This window comes from Lissotriton vulgaris, chromosome 3_1 (assembly GCF_964263255.1).
Source record: "Lissotriton vulgaris chromosome 3_1, aLisVul1.2, whole genome shotgun sequence".
NCBI lineage: Eukaryota > Metazoa > Chordata > Amphibia > Caudata > Salamandridae > Lissotriton > Lissotriton vulgaris.
This window is the reverse complement of record NC_141689.1, coordinates 1,594,323,629-1,594,341,383: the sequence shown is the minus strand read 5'-3', so window position 1 is coordinate 1,594,341,383 and position 17,755 is coordinate 1,594,323,629.

Here is a 17,755-nt window from a genome sequence, read left to right as displayed (position 1 = left end):
TCTAGCTGACCATCAAACTAGCCTCCTAGATCACAATCTAAAACAAGGCCAAGGAAAAGCCAGAGATACAAAAAATAACTCAAGGCACAGAGGAAAAGAAACCTTAAATGATAAATCAACAAATATTGAACTTAAAATAGGGAAAAGAAAAAGGAAAAGATAGAGATAGTGTACTCCCTACCAAAATTATTTAACGAAGTAACAGTAAATTAAGAACAACCAGCAACTTCATCAAAAGACATCGGAGGGCAAACCCTCCCTAATTACCGATCTTTAATTTTAAAAAGAAGCCAACTCACCAAGAACTAAGTACAAGGGATCCATCAATAGAGTTAAAGCCAAACGAGGAGTTAGAGCAAAAGTCAACTTAACTAAAGAACTCGCCTACCAGAAAGAAAGTAGCAACCATAAAGAGAAAGAAAAGGAGCAAATTAAGATTTGCACAGAAAAAATGCAATAAACAAAATTTGAGGGACTTGATAGCTCCGCTAGAAACAAAAAAAGGAAAGAGAGACTAACAGGAATAAAGAAATATGGGGCATATTATCAAGCCTGTGCGCTAAAATTATCGCCGCTTTATCGTCCGAAAACGGCCGATAAAGCGGCGATAATGGGCTTGATAATATGCTCTATGGAATTCCAATTGAAGCACATGTTAGATGTGAAGACATCTAACATGGGCTTCGATTGGAATTCCACAGAGCATATTATCAAGCCCATTATCGCCGCTTTATCGGCCGTTTTCGGCCGATAAAGCGGCGATAATTTTAGCGCACAGGCTTGATAATATGCCCCTATGTTTCCTTGTGCATACCCCAGAGCAAGTTATTATAAGCACACCTACAAGTCATGACCCTCCGCAGGAATTAAATCCCCTGGCACCTACTTTTAAAATCATTGGTTTAATGATGAGCAACCACTGGCCTCAACAGCCTTTAAGTTATATAGACACAAGTACAGTGCCAACTGCACAGACCAACAATCAAATTTCCTCAAATATGCTTCTGATACCTGGCCTTTTTTTCCAATCCTACGATCCACTAAACCAACGGAAGTTTAAAAAGTTACTAGGAAGCCTTCCCTCCCTACCATCGCTTACATCACCAGAGATACAGTTGGTGACTTTCCCTGATATATAAACAACGAGACCCTATCCTATTTATTTTTCTTTTATTTTCTTGTGATGTGTGAGATTGCTGATCCCTAAGAATGTAAGGGAAAAGCACTACGTGTTTTTAAAATACCCCTCACACACTATGATTCCCATAGTGTCATGCTTCATCATAGGGGTCTACCCGTCCCTCTACAGGGCAGGGCGTGCTCTGACCTACGACTACGGGGGAGTGCTTGATTTTGTGTGAAATAGACTATATGTGTTATGGGTAGTGAGAGTGGTAGGGAGTGTGCTAGTGTACAACAATTTACAAAAAATACAAAAAATACAAGGTATGCTAAAAATTCCCTGGCTAGTGGATAAAATACACTTTATTCAAGTCCCTAGCTGGAAACGTTAAAAAGGGGAGAGAGAGTAAGTGGGGGGTAAGTATTACTAACTACTTGGTCTGGTCGACATGTTTCGTAAGCAGTCCCCTGCTGCTTTACTCATCAGGACCTCTTATGATCCCTACTACACTCTATGTTAATCATGTAACATTTCATATGCCTGTCATTGCACAATATTGGACAGCAAAAATAAGCTGTTAAGATGAAAAAAGGGTTGATTAACAACTCAAAAAAGTATTACCAATTTGGTACCTGTAAAGATAAAGGGGAGACAAAAAACACAAAATCAACATCCAAATGGTTGTTTGATATGACACATCATCATAGTGTGGACTTAAAATGTTCTCTTTACTTATACCTAAAGTCCTAAGTCAGACTCCAGCCAAGTCTTTAAACTCCCTGGCTAAACGCTCAAAGATATGAGTTCTGGCCTACTATAATACAAGGACAGTCAACTCGTCTTTTAATTTTATTTTACCCACAGTGACAGAAATGTAATAAGGAACCCTCCTCCCCGGCGCTAGCTCATGTGGCTCGGTCATCAAGAGAAAGTGTATGTATTATTCACAACTGACAAATATGGCTATTAGATTCACTATGCCAATTTCGCGCAATTCAAGGTTTTTGAGTGAATGTATGCGTGTATATCGGCCTAATACATATGTGTGATTGAATTAAATGTTTGGTTTACTTTTTAAACGTCAACAACCCCCATGTACTGAACAAAAGGAGGGATGGCAGAGTTAGGCGAAAAACTGGAGCTTAGTAACTGAAAAATATATTACGAAATATGGAATAAACAAGCACTGGGCTTATAGAAATAAATAAAGAGAACATTTTTAAGTCCACACTATGATGATGTGTCATATCAAACAACCATTTGGTTGTTAATTTTGTGTTTTTTTGTCTCCCCTTTATCTTTACAGGTACCAAATTGGTAATACTTTTTTGAGGTGCTAATCAACCCTTTTTTCAGCTGAACAGCTTATTTTTGCTGTCAGACATTGTGCAATGACAGGCATACGAAATGTTACATGATTAACATAGAGTGTAGTAGGGATCATAAGAGGTCCTGATGAGTAAAGCAGCAGGGGACTGCTTACGAAACATGTCGACCAGACCAAGTAGGGAGTAAAACTTACCCCCCACTTACTCTCTCTCCCCTTTTTAACGTTTCCAGCTAGGGACTTGAATAAAGTGTATTTTATCCACTAGCCAGGGAATTTTTAGCATACCTTGTATTTTTTGTACATTTTTGTACACTAGCACACTCCCTACCACTCTCACTACCCATAACACATATAGTCTATTTCACACAAAATCAAGTGCTCCCGCGTAGTCGTAGGTTGAAGCACGCCCCGCCCTGTAGAGGGACGGGAAGACCCCTATGATGAAGCATGACACTATGGGATTCATAGTGTGTGAGGGGTATTTTAAAAACACTTAGTGCTTTTCCCTTACATTCTTAGGGATCAGCAATCTCACACATCACAAGAAAATAAAAGAAAAATAAATAGTATAGAATCTTGTTGTTTATATATAGTCTTACTGGTGGTAGATTCTATATGAAACCTCTAAACTCCCCTTTTTGGTATTTTTGACTTTTCCTGATAGTCTGGACAACAATATAGCTCAAGTGGTATTCTGGTCTTATGTGATTCCAGCTATTGTTTTGATAGAAAGTGAAACATTACATAAAAAAGGGTTTGCTGTAATAACAGTAGGAAGCAAACCTGTGCCAGAGCCTCGAAGGAGGTCCAAAGTTAATAACCAGACCACAAAAAATTTAAAAGAACAATGCAGCCTGGGGCTGCCGGATAAACTAATATTAAGCATTGGGGATGGAGGTAGACTGATATGGAATCAAGATGATAATCAACACGCAAGTAACATTCAAACTGATAACATATGGTCGTGGTTATCAAACAATTTAAATGGAAATAAGCAAGAAAAGTCTGCCAAACTCCCTTTTTAACAATAACTTCACCATTGTGAACATAGCGGGTCTAAATCATGACAAAGTATCTCGCTTGTTAGATATCCAACCCTCAATAATTTGCCTTGAGGAAACCTGGTTACTAGATAACTTTGACCAAAAAAACGACTATGTCCTTAATACTCCAGCTACAAGGACCAGACAAGGTCATGCAAAGCAAAGGGAGGATTGGCTATCCTGCTATCAGAAGATCTAAGCTGGGACTTTGAAATAATTCAAAGTCTTAAATTAAAGCACTTAGATAAAAATGCTCGCATTAAGCCAATACTTTTGTTTAATATGTATGTTGCTCCAGGGTCTGAACAAGACACAAAACTCTTAAATGTATTCAAACAAATAGATATCTCCCTAGGTTCAAACAAGAATTCACAGATCCGCCTAATGGGAGATTTCAATGCAAAAATCTCTACTGCTTTACTGTATGCATTTCGGAATTCCGAACTTGAAGGATCTTGCTCTATTCCAACAGCAGTTCTCCCAGACAATATCAGAGCTAATAAAAGGGGGAAAATTATATTGGAAAAATTTAATGAATTCAACAGGATAATCTTCAATGGGAGAACGAGAGGAGATGTGCCGGGCTCATATACTTGAAAACGTCCAACAGGGCTATCTATACTGGACTGTGTCATCAGCAGTGACTACTTATTGAATACATTTCGAGGCTTCTCTACACAATTTGTCCAAAGCAGTGACCACCCAATACTTCTTCTAGAAATAGGCCTCCATCTTCAGCCAGCTTCTACATGGTCTCTATCACATGGTAGGAAAGAAGTATTACTCAAACAAAAGCCAGCCCGAATACTTTTTAACAGCGAGAACCATAAGCAAATTTACAAAGAAATTTATAAGATTATTGCGCTCCAGTTGCATGAGCAAACCAACAAGAGAGCCAACCCAATCTCTAATTTTGAAAGCTTTAAAATGCTGATATCTACCACTAAGCAGAGGAAGCCTCTTCCAATTAAAATAGCCCATTAAAAACAAAAGAACCAACAGTAAATCTCCTTTCTAAGAAATGAAATCAGCTGATCAGGTTCCAATTTACGAACTTCACTCCGGCTAGGAAGGTCAAAAATTCCACTCTGAAGAAAAGACGAAAAAGGCTCTGCATGAAAGAGAATAGAACAAAAATGGATAGATACTGGGTAGACCTGCAAGAAGCAGTGCATCTAAAAAGTTCTAAAGCCTTTTGGGATATAGTTTCAGAAGTTAGTGAAAGCAAAACACCACTGAGAGCAACTAAAGTCCCACGGAAAAAAATGGGTTGCTTATTTATTCAAATTAGCCAAGAAAAATCTACCATCTATTGATATTGGGACATCTCTATTCAATGGAACCGACAGTGAGACCGACCAGTAGATAAAGTCGCCTATTGATCAGCAATTACCTTACACATAAGGAAAGAAAGAGATACAGCAGCAATGGGACCAGATAGGATCCCAGTGAAGGTCCTAAAAGAAAACATCGAAGGTTGGAGTACATTTTTGGCCCCCCAATTTATGTACTGCTATCAAACTGGCCAAATTCCGAACTCACGATCGGCAATATAGTGGTTCCTCTTTTCAAAAAAGGTTCCCACTTTTCTCCAAGCAATTATCTCCAGATTGCTCTCACTGATGCTACAGTAAAAATATTTGCGGCCGGTATGTTGGATCACCTGAACGACTGGTCCAGAGCTTGGGGGGGGGGCGGGGGGTAATTCCATTGTTCAAGCAGGTTTTCTTCAAAACCACTCTGTGATTGATCATATCAGGATCCTGGAAACTATTATCGATAAATATATAGTAGGTAGAGCTCAGGTAGTCTATAGTTTATTTGTGGATTTCTCTACAGCTTTTGACAAGGTGGATAGACCTTACTTGTGGAAGAAACTACTGAAGATAGGTGGTCCACTTTTCTGCTGAGAATAATAGTATTGCTTCATACAACCACATGGTGTAAGGTACAAATGGAAGGGGATAGGGACTTAACCTCAAGCAGGGATGTTTACTTGCCCCCCCCTCCTCTTTTCACTATTCCTTTGCGATTTACTGGACTGTTTCCAAGAGGTAAATAATTTCCCACCACAATTGGCACCACAAAAAATCCATATTTTAATGTATGCTGATGACATGGTTGTATGTTATTTAACCCCAATTGAGCTGCATCGTAATATGGAGTCTCTTTTTAATTACACTAAGGAAAAATATTTAAGAATAAATATTTTAAAAACAAAAATACTACCATTTGGGGCAGGAAAAAGGTATACCTTTTATCTGGAAACTAGGAGGAACTACAGTAGAAATAGCATCCACTTACATTTATTTAGGGAGAGTTTTCTCTCAGTCCACTGGTACTGTTTCGCACTTTCAACGGACTGAATTGAAAACAGTATCCCATGCTAGTGCTATAAAAAAAGAAACAATTATTTACTGGGAGGTGACATTTTCTAGCACTCCTGGAAGTTTACTGTTGGACTTGGCCCTTTTTTCAGGGTCATCCCTGAATTTTTTGCCTTCCTCATGATATTTTGTCTGACCTGGTGTTGGTGGTTGTTGGACTTGGCCCTTTTTGAAGGGTCATCCCTAAATGGTTTGCCTTTCTCCTAGCCTTTTCTCTGACATGGTGTTTGTGGTTTTAGGACTCTGGGCACTTTAGCACTGATGTCCAGTGTAAAGTGTGTGCGCTCTCTGTGTTACATATAGTAAGTTTGGTCTAGACTTGTTTGGCCTATTTAATTTACCTGTCAGTCCCTTGTAAAGTGGTATCTCATATACCCAGGGCTGGTAAATTAAATTCTACTGGTGGGCTTCCATCGCTGATTGCGCCACCTACCAAAGTAGCCTTTCAAACCTATCTCAGGCCTCTGCCATTGCTGGGCCTGTGCGCGCAGTGTGACTGCCGCTGTACCGTGACAACTAAAGTGTGTGCCATGTCTGTGACCCCCCCTTTTACTGCATGTCAGTCACTCCTAAGGTAGGCCCTAGCTAGCCCTATGGGCAGGGTGCATTGTAGGTAAAAGACAGGACATGTACCTTAAGTGTGTGACATATCCTGGTAGTGACAAATAGCCATTTTGGTTTCTCACTACTGTGGGGTTGCCCTCCCATAGGAATGCATTGGGAATTCTTTGACAAGTATTTCAGTGGTAATTCCTGATATGAGAGGAGCAGCGTGGTCAAGTTTAGTATATTTGGAATGGTAATAATAAATGCTGCACAATGGTGTGCACAGATTTATTATAACTATTTTAGAAATGCCACTTTTAGAAGTTGCTATTTCTGTGTGCCTTTGTCTGCCTGCCTGATGTGAACTGCATGTCTGGCTTTTGAGTGACAGGGGCTGGTGAGGTGTGTATGGCTTCAGGAGGGGCGGGGTGAGTCAGCACTAGGCTGAATGGGACATCTGCAATTGGAGTAGTGGGAGGAGAAGTCCCTGGTCCATGAATAGCATTGTGCCTGCCCTGTAAAAATGCTGGCTCCGCCCCCTGTGGTGTGTCTGATCACCGAGCCCCCACCTGACAAAGGGGAAATGGAGCCTGGTAAACAGAGTACTCCAATTCCCACCTGGACCAGTTGTTTGCTGATTCCCCCAAGCCCTATACTGCCAGCAAAGGAATGTGTAGCATAAATATAGGGGCTGTGACCCCATCAACGGTGTGATGTTCTTGTGACTGGGGGCTTGCTACTGCTGCTGGGCTCCAGGAGGAACCACAATGAGGGACTGCCTCCCTGCTGTAGGGCCCTGTGTGCTGGCCTGCCTGGGCCCAGCCTTTGCCCCCATGGACTTTGTACTCTAGCGCCTTGTGAGCACTTTGCTTTTATTCTGGAAAGTGCTGTGTCTGTTCCCCAGATGGGAGGAGCGTGGGTGGCCTGGAGCCTGCTGCTCCCAAAATTGCTGGAGGGAACACTGGCGTAGGGATTCCCCTGAGTTCCTTTCAACAGTGGGTGCCCACCCCGAATTGGGGTGCCTTTAGGGCGGGTGCCGACCCCGCGGTTCTGCACCTTTTGAAGAGCGGGTGCCCACACTGTGTATTTTGGCTCTCAAGCGGGTACCCACCCCGCAATTGCTTTTATTTGAAGCGGGTGCCCACCCCAACTGAGGAGCCGACAGAGAAGTGAGCTACCGCCGCTGCGAGCGGCAAAACTGGAAGTCAGGCACCCCCGCCAGACTGTGGGCGGGGTTGCGTCCGGAAGCCAGGAGGAGCGTGGCTGCGCGCAGGGCCGGTGCCCCCTTTGCCTGAGCGAAGCTGAGAGCCGGACTGGTGGAGTCCCAGACAGAGACCCTGTGCATGGGAGCTCTTGGATGCAGATCGCCTGACAGGGAGAGAAGTCCAGTGGATACTTTGCCCGCCAGAGAAGAGCCCTGGCAAGTGGGGTTACACTTTGGTTGGGCTTGGTGCCAGTTGCACCGGAGGAGCCCCCTGCGAGGGGGGCTAGCAGAGCTCTGTGTGTGCCGAGTTGGTGCCATTGCCTGCGCAGACCCGCAGGAGAGCGGGCCGCTCCTACGAAGGGAGCATTTTCTTATTCATGGCTCCCGGAGGAGCCCGGTGATCGGGGCTCCCCCAAGTGCTATTAGTGCCGGTGTTCAGTTCATTTTTGGGGGCAATTTACGTGATAGGAGCCCCGGAGTGGGGCCCCAGAGGCACCGCAGCTGTCAGGCCTCTTTGTTTTCGCAGTTGCGCCGCAATAGCGGCCAACTGCCACGTTTTAGCCATATTTGTCTAGAGTCCCAGTGAGGACCCAGCGGGGCCGAGAGGGCACAGTGAGTGCCAGTGCCCACATTTTGCTTCACAGCTGCACAGCAATTAGTGGCAGCTGCAACATTTAGGCCAGCGCAAGTGGGCACTTTTGGGTTCTGCTGAATTGGCAGCATGCCCAGACATTTGGGACATAGGGCATTTGAGCCCTAGAAGAAGGCCAGTTGGCCAGGGTGTCAGTGTGAGGTTGGGATCGCACCAGGCCCTAATGGGATTTATGTGGTGTCCAGGAAATTTAACTTATGCATCCTGATTTATGTCTCTAATGTGATTTATGGTTATGAGGTTACTGCATACTGGGTTTAGGCTTATGAGGTTGGCGCAGAATGCGTTTTACGCCTGATGTGATACTGATTGCATAATATGATTTATGTTGCAGGCTGTAATGCTGAGTACAGTGTTTTGCCAGTAATTACTGATTGTGTTCTACATTTACTATTTGTGCTTTGTGATGCTTCTGACAATGGTCCAATTGGCCCTGTCATGTGTATATAATCCCTTGTGAATATTGTCCAGTGCCAGTTGGCACAGTATATATTGAGGGATTACTATTCTAATGTGATTTGGATAATACGAAGGGTATTTTTATATATAACCTTGTGTGGAGTTCCTTTTGTGGTGTGCCTAGTGTGTTGCGCAAACGCTTTACACATTGCCTCTGGGATAAGCCAGACTGCTCATGCCAAGCTACCAAGGGGGTAAGCAGGGGTTATCTTCAGCATGTAACTCCCTTGCCCTGACTAGGGTGGTGATTTCTCCCTGGCTTAGGCGCAAGCCCTAGCCAACCAGAAATCCCATTTCTAGCAGTGGTTTTAGGACTCTGGGAACTTTATCACTGGTGTCCAGTGTAAAATGCATGTGCTCTCTATGTTAAACATGGTAATATTGGTCTACACTTTTTTGGCGTATTTATTTTACCTATCAGTCCTTTGTAATGTGGTATCTCAGATACCCATGGACAGTAAATTAAATGCTACTGGTGGGCTTGCAGCGCTGCTTGCGCCACCCAACAAAGTAGCCCCTCAAACCTGTCTCAGGCCTCTGCCATTGCAGGGCCTGCGCGTGCAGTTTACTTCCGTTGTGACATGGCAAATAAAGTGGGTGCCATGTGTGTAACTCCCCTTTTACTACATATCAGTCACCCCTAAGGTAGGCCTAACTAGCCCTATGGGCAGGGTGCGCTGTAGGTAAAAGATAGGACATGTGCCTTAACTTTGTGGCACGCCCTGGTAGTGACAAACAGCCATTTTAGTTTCTCACTACTGTGAGGCTGCCCTCTCATAGGAATGTATTGGGGATTCTGTGATATGCGCTTCAGTGGTAATTCCTGAACTGACTGGAGTAGTGTGGTCAAGTTTGGTATGTTTGGAATATTGGTAATACATGCTGCATAATGGTGTTCACAGATTTATTATCACTATTTTAGAAATGCCACATTTAAAAGTGAGCATTTCTGTTTGCTATGTGTCCTTGCACCTGCCTGATGTGTATTGCATGTCTGGCTCTGGAGTGACAGGGGGTGGGGAGGTACAGTGGCTTCAGAGGGGCTGGGTGAGTCAGCACTAGGCTGAATAGGCCAATCTGCATATGGAGTGGTGGGAGGAGTAGCACCTGGGTCTGACTAGGACAGAGCCTTACTCACACAACGCTGGCTCAGCCCCCCTGTGGTGTGTCTGGGACCAGGTTCTAAACTGACAAAGGAAGCTGTTGTGCAGATGTGTAGGTGCCCCCAGAACTGGTTTGGACCGGGCGCAGAGCCCTGTGCAGGGGAAGAACATAGATCTTTGCAATATAAATATTGGGGTTGTGACCCCAAGTAATGTGCTGTGTGCTGACTTGGAACTGGTACTCAGCAGGCTGCTGGCCTGCCAGGAGGAACCGCAGTCTGGGACCAGGCTGTTACCTGCTGAGGAAGGACTGGAGGGACTGTCCCTCTGCTTAGGGTCTCTGCATGCTGGCCTGCCTGCTGTACCTGTGCCCTGTTCCCTGGTCCTCTTAAGAAGTGTCTAGCTACTGGGAAGCCGGTCTCATTGTGCCACAAGTGCGCATGGTGAGTGCTCTACTTCTGACGTGGGGTACAGGTGAAGGGCCTAGTGTACCTGACTGCAGGGAAGAAGACTTTTACTTTGCCAACACTAGCGCATGGTGAGCGCTCTAATTTTAATGCCCGGAGTGCCCTGGGGTGCGAGCGTGAGTGCAGCCACACCGTGCCTGCAGAGCCTGACTGTGGGGGGCAGCCGCAACATAACCCGCAACAATGAAAGCAGGAAGACAGGCAAATTATGACTGGCTGTCGCTGCGGCTCTTGGGAGAACGAGGAGAGCCCCTCAGAAGTCAGGCAGAGGTGCTGCCTGTTGGTGGACGGGGCTCCAATGATGAGGAGAGACCCGCGTGTCAGGAGAGACACTGCCAAGCCAACCTTCAGACGGAAGCCCACCCCAAGCTGCTGTGTCTGGTGGTGGCCCAGAGGGACTGTCGGACCAACTGAGACTTCACCCCATAATCCCTGGAGCTGGGTGGAAGGCGGGCCGATCCAGGAGGGAAGCCGCAAGGCTGCAGTGCTGTTACCTCGGCCATCGAGAGGCCACACAACAGTCTTTTGGAGCCTGAGTGGGGGTGAGTCCAGCCACTGCGAGAGTGCTTTTACGGGGAAGGACCGAGTAAGGTCTCCCCGCCCTCTGGTGCATTGCGCTACCTGTTGGTGGCAGTGCAGGACTACCCTGACCCAGGAGAGGTTTCCCACGTGTGTTTTGACACAAAGGGAAGTGATCAGCAGTGTGCTCAGTGGTCCTTTGCGCCTGGGGCAGAGAGCAGGCAGAGGCCCTTGTACATCCCTTGGAGGGCACCGGAGAAGGTGCCTTAAGAGAGCAGGTCGGGTTGTGACCCCCTATCGGTTAGGACCAGGCCAGACTCGACGGAGGCCTCTGAGTCTAAAAGGAAGAAGGAACCTCCACGAAGAAGTGCAGAAGTGCTGTGTTTCCTGAAGGGGGATTGATGCCCCAGGATGGTGCCAGCATGGGGAGTGACCAGATAACATGAGCTGGTCATTTCAGAAGTGTCATAAGGGGCACGTGATGATGTAAAGTGTGTCATGTTAAGTGATTTATATGACCTACATGTGTTTTGACAATTGCCTCATGGCAAAGTGATTGGTGGTCAATCTGACTTTCAGTAGCCCGATAGGCTCAGTGATGATGGTTATGCATAATGTGTTTATGCTAAGTGCAATGTCACCAGTAGTTACTGGCTGTTTTCTCTAATTCTGTGATGTGATGGTAATGACAGTGGCCCGATTGGCCCTAAAATGTATATAATCCCCTGTAAAGTAAAACATAGTGCCAGGTGGCACTGTGTATATATGCAATTATGCTTTACTGTGTTTTAGGAGTAATACACAGGCTATTTTCTATAGAACCTTGTGTGGGGTTTCTTTTGTGGTGTGACTAGTGTGTCGCTGCTGTGTGTGTGTGTGTGTTGTGCAAACACTTTACACATTGCCTCTGGGATAAGCCTGACTGCTCTGCCAAGCTACCAAGGGGTTATCTTCGGTGTGTAACTTCCTTGCCCTCACTAGAGTGGTGATTTCTGCCTGACTTAGGTGCTTGCCCTAGCCAATCAGAATTCTCATTTCTAACATTTACCGAACATAGATTACCCCCATCTAAACATATGGTAATATATTCCTATAAATCGTTGGGGTATGTTAAATCTCAAGAAGGGAAAACTCTTGTGTATGCTTACTACCACAAGCCAACTCACTCCCGTTCAAGGAACTCGGAATTAGGGGTAGTGAGTGTATACGCGAGAGCTATAGAAAGCCTTGTTAGATGGGCTTACAACATACTACATGCACCTGATGGTACATTAAGAGCAATTATATGTCAAGAAACTTTTAAGACTGATCCAGGAGTATCTACTTTTAAATGAAATTTAGAGATAGCTTTGGAGCACTTCCAATGCTCTAAGAACCTTTTACAAAGTTGGTCCCCGGAACTCTTGAAGTTCTTTTTGAAAAAAATCTACTCCGAGGCTAATCTACAAAATAGATAATCTTTATTGTCAACAGTTATTGCATTACAAGCTTGGGTTAGATAGGGTGGAGTATAAAGAGATCCCAAAATATTTGAGTTTTTCATTTGACCATAAGGTTAGGCTTTGCATCCTGATACTAAGACTGAGGACACTACAGTTAAAAGATATATAAAAAAGTGGGCCAAAACGTTACAAAACCGGCCAATGTGATTTGTGTATCGGAGGAATCCAAGATTTGGTACATGCCCTATTTGTCTGTCCAAATAGCAGCTTGGTTGATGCACACTCTCGATTTTCAAAAACGATTTGTACAAACTATAATATTTTTATGGATCTGATTGAGATTATAAGAACCCTACTTGATGAATTTGTTACAAAGTTTTAAACTATTTTAAAGAGAAATATAAGATAAGAACAATAATCTGTTTGCTTATAAAGAATTTCACACTATATTGTAATACTTTGGGACGGGAAATCTATATATAATATTTTAACACATTGTGGATCCCGGATGAGGTCTATATCAATCAATACATTTTAATTTGAATTTGAATTTCAACATACCAGTTTGCACATGTTACAATACAGAGTCTTTTTGAATGTGCATGTGTATCTGAGAGAGCAAGAAAGTGACACAAACCCATGATGGATGGCTCTCACTGCTTAAAAGACAACAACAATCTCAAAAACAAAATCATTCCTAAGATTTTCTTTGATGGGAGATAAGAAAGTAAATGCAAAAACAACAGGGGTTTACTGGGGGTGAGTGTTTGATTTGCTCAAGCGCTCCGTCCATCATCCCCTTTGGTATCTCTTTGTTCGCCCTAAGTTGGCGGGGTATGCCCAGACGTGTGTCCCTTGCTCACTTTGCCACTGGATTCAAGATAGCCTGGCTGATGAGGGTTATGAACCTGAAACCGGTCCCAGGATGCTTGTTTCCGGTCCAGAGAAGACATGGCTTGGCAGTTCGGACTGGACTGTTCCCATGAGGCACAAGGTCAGACTGATTTGCATATGGCCATGTCTGAACAGGGGTGGTGAAGTGAGCTAAAGAATGATGATGGATGAAACCCAGATCAGTTGACTGGGGGTGAGTGTTTGATTTGCTCAAGCCCTCCATCCATCATCCCCTTTTGATATTGTTTTGTTCGCCTTAAGTTGGCAGGGTATGCCCAGACGTGGGTCCCTTGCTCACTTTGCCACTGGATTCAAGATACCTGGCTGATGAGGGTTATGAACCCGAAACCAGTCCCAGGATGCTTGTTTCCGGTCCAGGGAAGACATGGCTTGGCAGTTCAGGCTGGACTGTTCCCACGAGGCACAAGGTCAGAGTAATTTGCATATGGCCATGTCTGAACTGGGGTGGTGGAGTGAGCTAAAGAATGATGATGGATTAAACCCAGAGCAGTTGACTGGGGGTGAGTGTTTGATTTGCTCAAGCGCTCCGTCCATCATCCCCTTTGGTATAGATAAGAAAGCAAAGCACGATTGGCAGTTACATTGCTTCCAGGCCATCTGAAGGCAGGCTGGAGTGTGTGTCAGAAAATCCTGGTCAAAAATAATATCTAACATAAATATTGTGCCGTAAAGGCATTTACAAAATGACCGTCCCATTGGGCATAGATTTTCTATTATTAACACCAATGTCATGATATGTTTGTAAATGATATTTAAGGCACACATTTTATGTCAACTAATATTCTGAAAACGATGTTCTTATAGCACATTCAAGCCTGAATATTCATTCACATCTCCAAAGAGCAAGAAAGCTAGCTGACGCCCGATTGGCTGCAACCCTGAAGTTCAACTTTCCTTTCAATTAGATTTTAAGTACCAAAGACCTTGTTGTTAGTTCCACTTCAGCAAAGTGAAGAACCTCACAGTGACAAGACATGTAAACCTGACCCCATACCTTTCTGGATACCTGGAGATCGGAGTTATTAATTCCACAATTTGCAAAGCCTTAGAGGATGGGGGGCATATCCACAAGGGCCTTATCTCCACCTTTTTGGATTTAATAGCCAAAAAAGCTGAGATAAAACTATTGCCCTATTTACAAGTGGGTGCTAACATGCATTAGCACATGCTAGCACCCGTTTTCCTGACGCCTCGCTTTGCATCTCTAATGAGATGCAAAGTGGGCGTCACTGGGCAGTAGTGCATGTAAATTATCGCTGATGTGCACATCGTAATATTAACAAGGAGGCCCACGCATTTTAGCAGACGTTAGTTTTTTGGGAAAACTGCGGTTTTTGCCTAAAACTAACGTCTGCTAAAATACTGACTTACGTATACTTAACATTGGGGGCGGATTATGCTGATACGACCACAGGCTCGTATCAGCAATGTTATCTGTGTTTTCAATTGAACATCGCCGGAAACCCAGCGATGCTCCATGGTAAACACTGCTCTCGTTGGAATAATTATTGCCGTTGCGCTATGCGATGTTAATACAGCGCTAGCATGGTAATAAGTTCCAGCGATAGCCGATGAAAAATAATTTCACACTAAGCGCGGCCAGCAATTATTATTGCTGCCACTTGATAATATGCCCCTGGGTGAGCAAATACAGAATGCCAATAATATCTTCAGGCCTTTTACTGGAGGCAAGGAAGAACAATATTGGAGCAAAAGCTACCCTGCACCAAAATATGTTACTTTGAAACTGTGGGGGTCTTTCTGCCTCCTGCATCAACTTTGTAACCATCTAGCCTCCATGTAGAGTGGTGTGAATGCAGGCCCATTACCAAACTCTGGTTTGGGTAGCAGAAGAAGTGCTGCTGAACAATAACTGTGGCCCCCATTAATTCTCCTCTTGCCCAGTTCAGGACGGGCCCTTTTAATTACATATTCGAACCTGATAAATGGGTCGTAAGCTACCTTTGTGTGTCTCAGGAGTTTCAGGAGTAACCAACAGCTTCATTATAGGGTCATAGCCAATACGTACCCACTTTATCTATACGAATTATTTGATAAGTTTCCCGGGGACTATGAACCTCTGAGTTGGACCCTCTAATGGGGTCCTGAGAAGCAGTGTTCTGAAGTTCTATTGAGCCTTCCTCCCTCGGCCCCAGAGAAACGTGATGTTCTCCCCACCCAAAATGTCAGACCATGCTTCAAGCCCTGTCTACATGGCAAGCCTACCAGGACAGTTTACTCAAATATGTGGTTAATTGGGTGTTAATGCATTTGTAATTGTCTTGTTGTCTTATGTTTGACATGTTTTGTATATTGTGTGGTCCATTTTAAAGTATCCATAAAAGAAATGTTTAGGTTTATCAATTAAACCTTCAGTCATGTAGGAAGGTTAAGGTATTTTAATCGGCCTGCTGGTGCACCATCTGACTCATTGGACTGGGAATCAGTTTGACTATTTGGACATTTCTTCAAGGATCCACTTACCAGTTGTACAGTACTTGCAGGGTGCATACCATCATCTGTATATACTGGTACAACTGTGGAAACACCCTGCCAGTACCTTGCAATTATGAGTTAATCACTACAGATTGAGGAGATAATCTTGCAGACCTGCTTTTTCCAGGTCAATGAATGCATAGAATACTCCATTCTATCTGGAACAATGTTCCAATTTACCACCTACTGAGGTGGTAAATAGTGGCGGAAGGGACTGTTCAGTACAGGGACAGGAGACATGTTGTGTGGAGAGTATCAGGAGAAGTGGAAAGAGTTATACAGGTGCCAGGCTTCACTTGTGTCCACAATCCCCTGCCAGACACAAAAATGATTTTAGTAGCTGAATTTTCAAGCCAGTGAAACTACTATTACTCGCCCCACAGAATTTGAGGGACACTAGTAATGAGGACCCTGGTGAGGATTTCATCAGTATTAAACAAGAAGATCTGTTTGTAGTTCATGAAATGTATCACCCCTAATTTGTTTTATAATAATGAAATCTTACTGTGATTAGAAAATGTATTTTGAGCAATTTGACAAACTTGTATTTGCCATACACATTTATAATGGAAACCTTTGGCAAGATTTTGAATGCTTGTGAATGCAGTGGCGGAGGTTGGCAAGGGCCAGCAGATCCTTGTCCCTCCATTCACATGTGGAAAATGCCAAAATTGCACCCCTTGCAATTTAAATGTACAAAAGACAAAAAATATATATATATTTTTAAAATGGCATTTTGTGAGGGAACATTAAGAAAGCACAACTAACTGCTGCTCCTCCTCAATGCACGGAGGTAAATATCAAAGTGGAAGACGTCCCTTACAGCCAGTTCCCACTTTGCAACTAGATATCGCAGTATTTGAGTTGTTAGTATCCTATCAATAGTTTGCAGCCTAAATAGTGGTCACAAACCATTAATATATGTCATTGCAAATCAGTTTGAGGAGGAGAAGAGTTTCCTATCTCTGCTACCACAAATACAGTGCAAGTTATTAGTCGAGGCCAGGGGAACGTATCACACACAAACTTTGAAAGCAATACTACAAATTGAACCACAAGCATAAACAATACCCCTCAAATAGTGCCTCGATTTTTCCTTGATGAGTCCTCTTTGTCTCTTGGGAGAATGACACTTCAGTAGGCATTTAAAAAATATATTTATTAACGTTAAGGCGACCCTTCTTCATTCTCCATCATCAGTTGAATGTGTATAGGACTGTGGTGGATAAAAAGAAAATATATTTCTAGTCAATATAAAAATGTTCACTGCTGTAACATTCTGCTACTGTCTTCAGATTTAGACAAAAAACATAGACATTCCAAAAATGGTGCCCTTTTTTTACCACCAACATTGTTAATTAGCACACTAGACCTATGTTCTGTACAGAACATTTGCTGGCAATTCTACAACAATTGTTTTCACACTAGAGGAAAAAGTGGGAAACAATATCCAGAATGGTACATCTTCTGGACTTATAGTTAAACCAAGAGGACCAAACAGACGGATGAGCTAATGAAGCAAAAAAAGTTATAGTATACCAATCTGTGGGAGGTCCCTTCTTTTAAAGACTGTTTTACAGGGCTGTAGCCCATACTGGTGACAATTGTTACTAGTGTGAGGAGGAACCTTATGATAAAGCATGTCACCACATGGTGGGTGAGGGTAACCATCCTTAAAAGAGAGGATTCCTATTCAGATTGATGTATTGAAACAGTTGTGCTTCATTAGCTCATCAGTCCTTTGGGTCTTTTAAGTCTACACAAACACCATTGAGGCAAATGGAGCAGAATTGCATTTACTCTTAAGCCCTCCTTCAATCACCTGAAAACCCATGAATGAGGGGATACTCTTCAATTGCAAACTTTTATTAGTCATTCAAATTAATACAGGGGACACATGTACCGACCGCCATCTCTCTGTACTCCTACTTCTGCAAACCAACTACTGGGTTGAGAAAGATATTGTCATGATATGCCAGGACTATTGTAACATCTTCAACATTGATCTCCCCTAGCAACTTTTGAACACTTCTCTGCAACTTTGGAACTCAATGGGGCTCCAGGGCCTC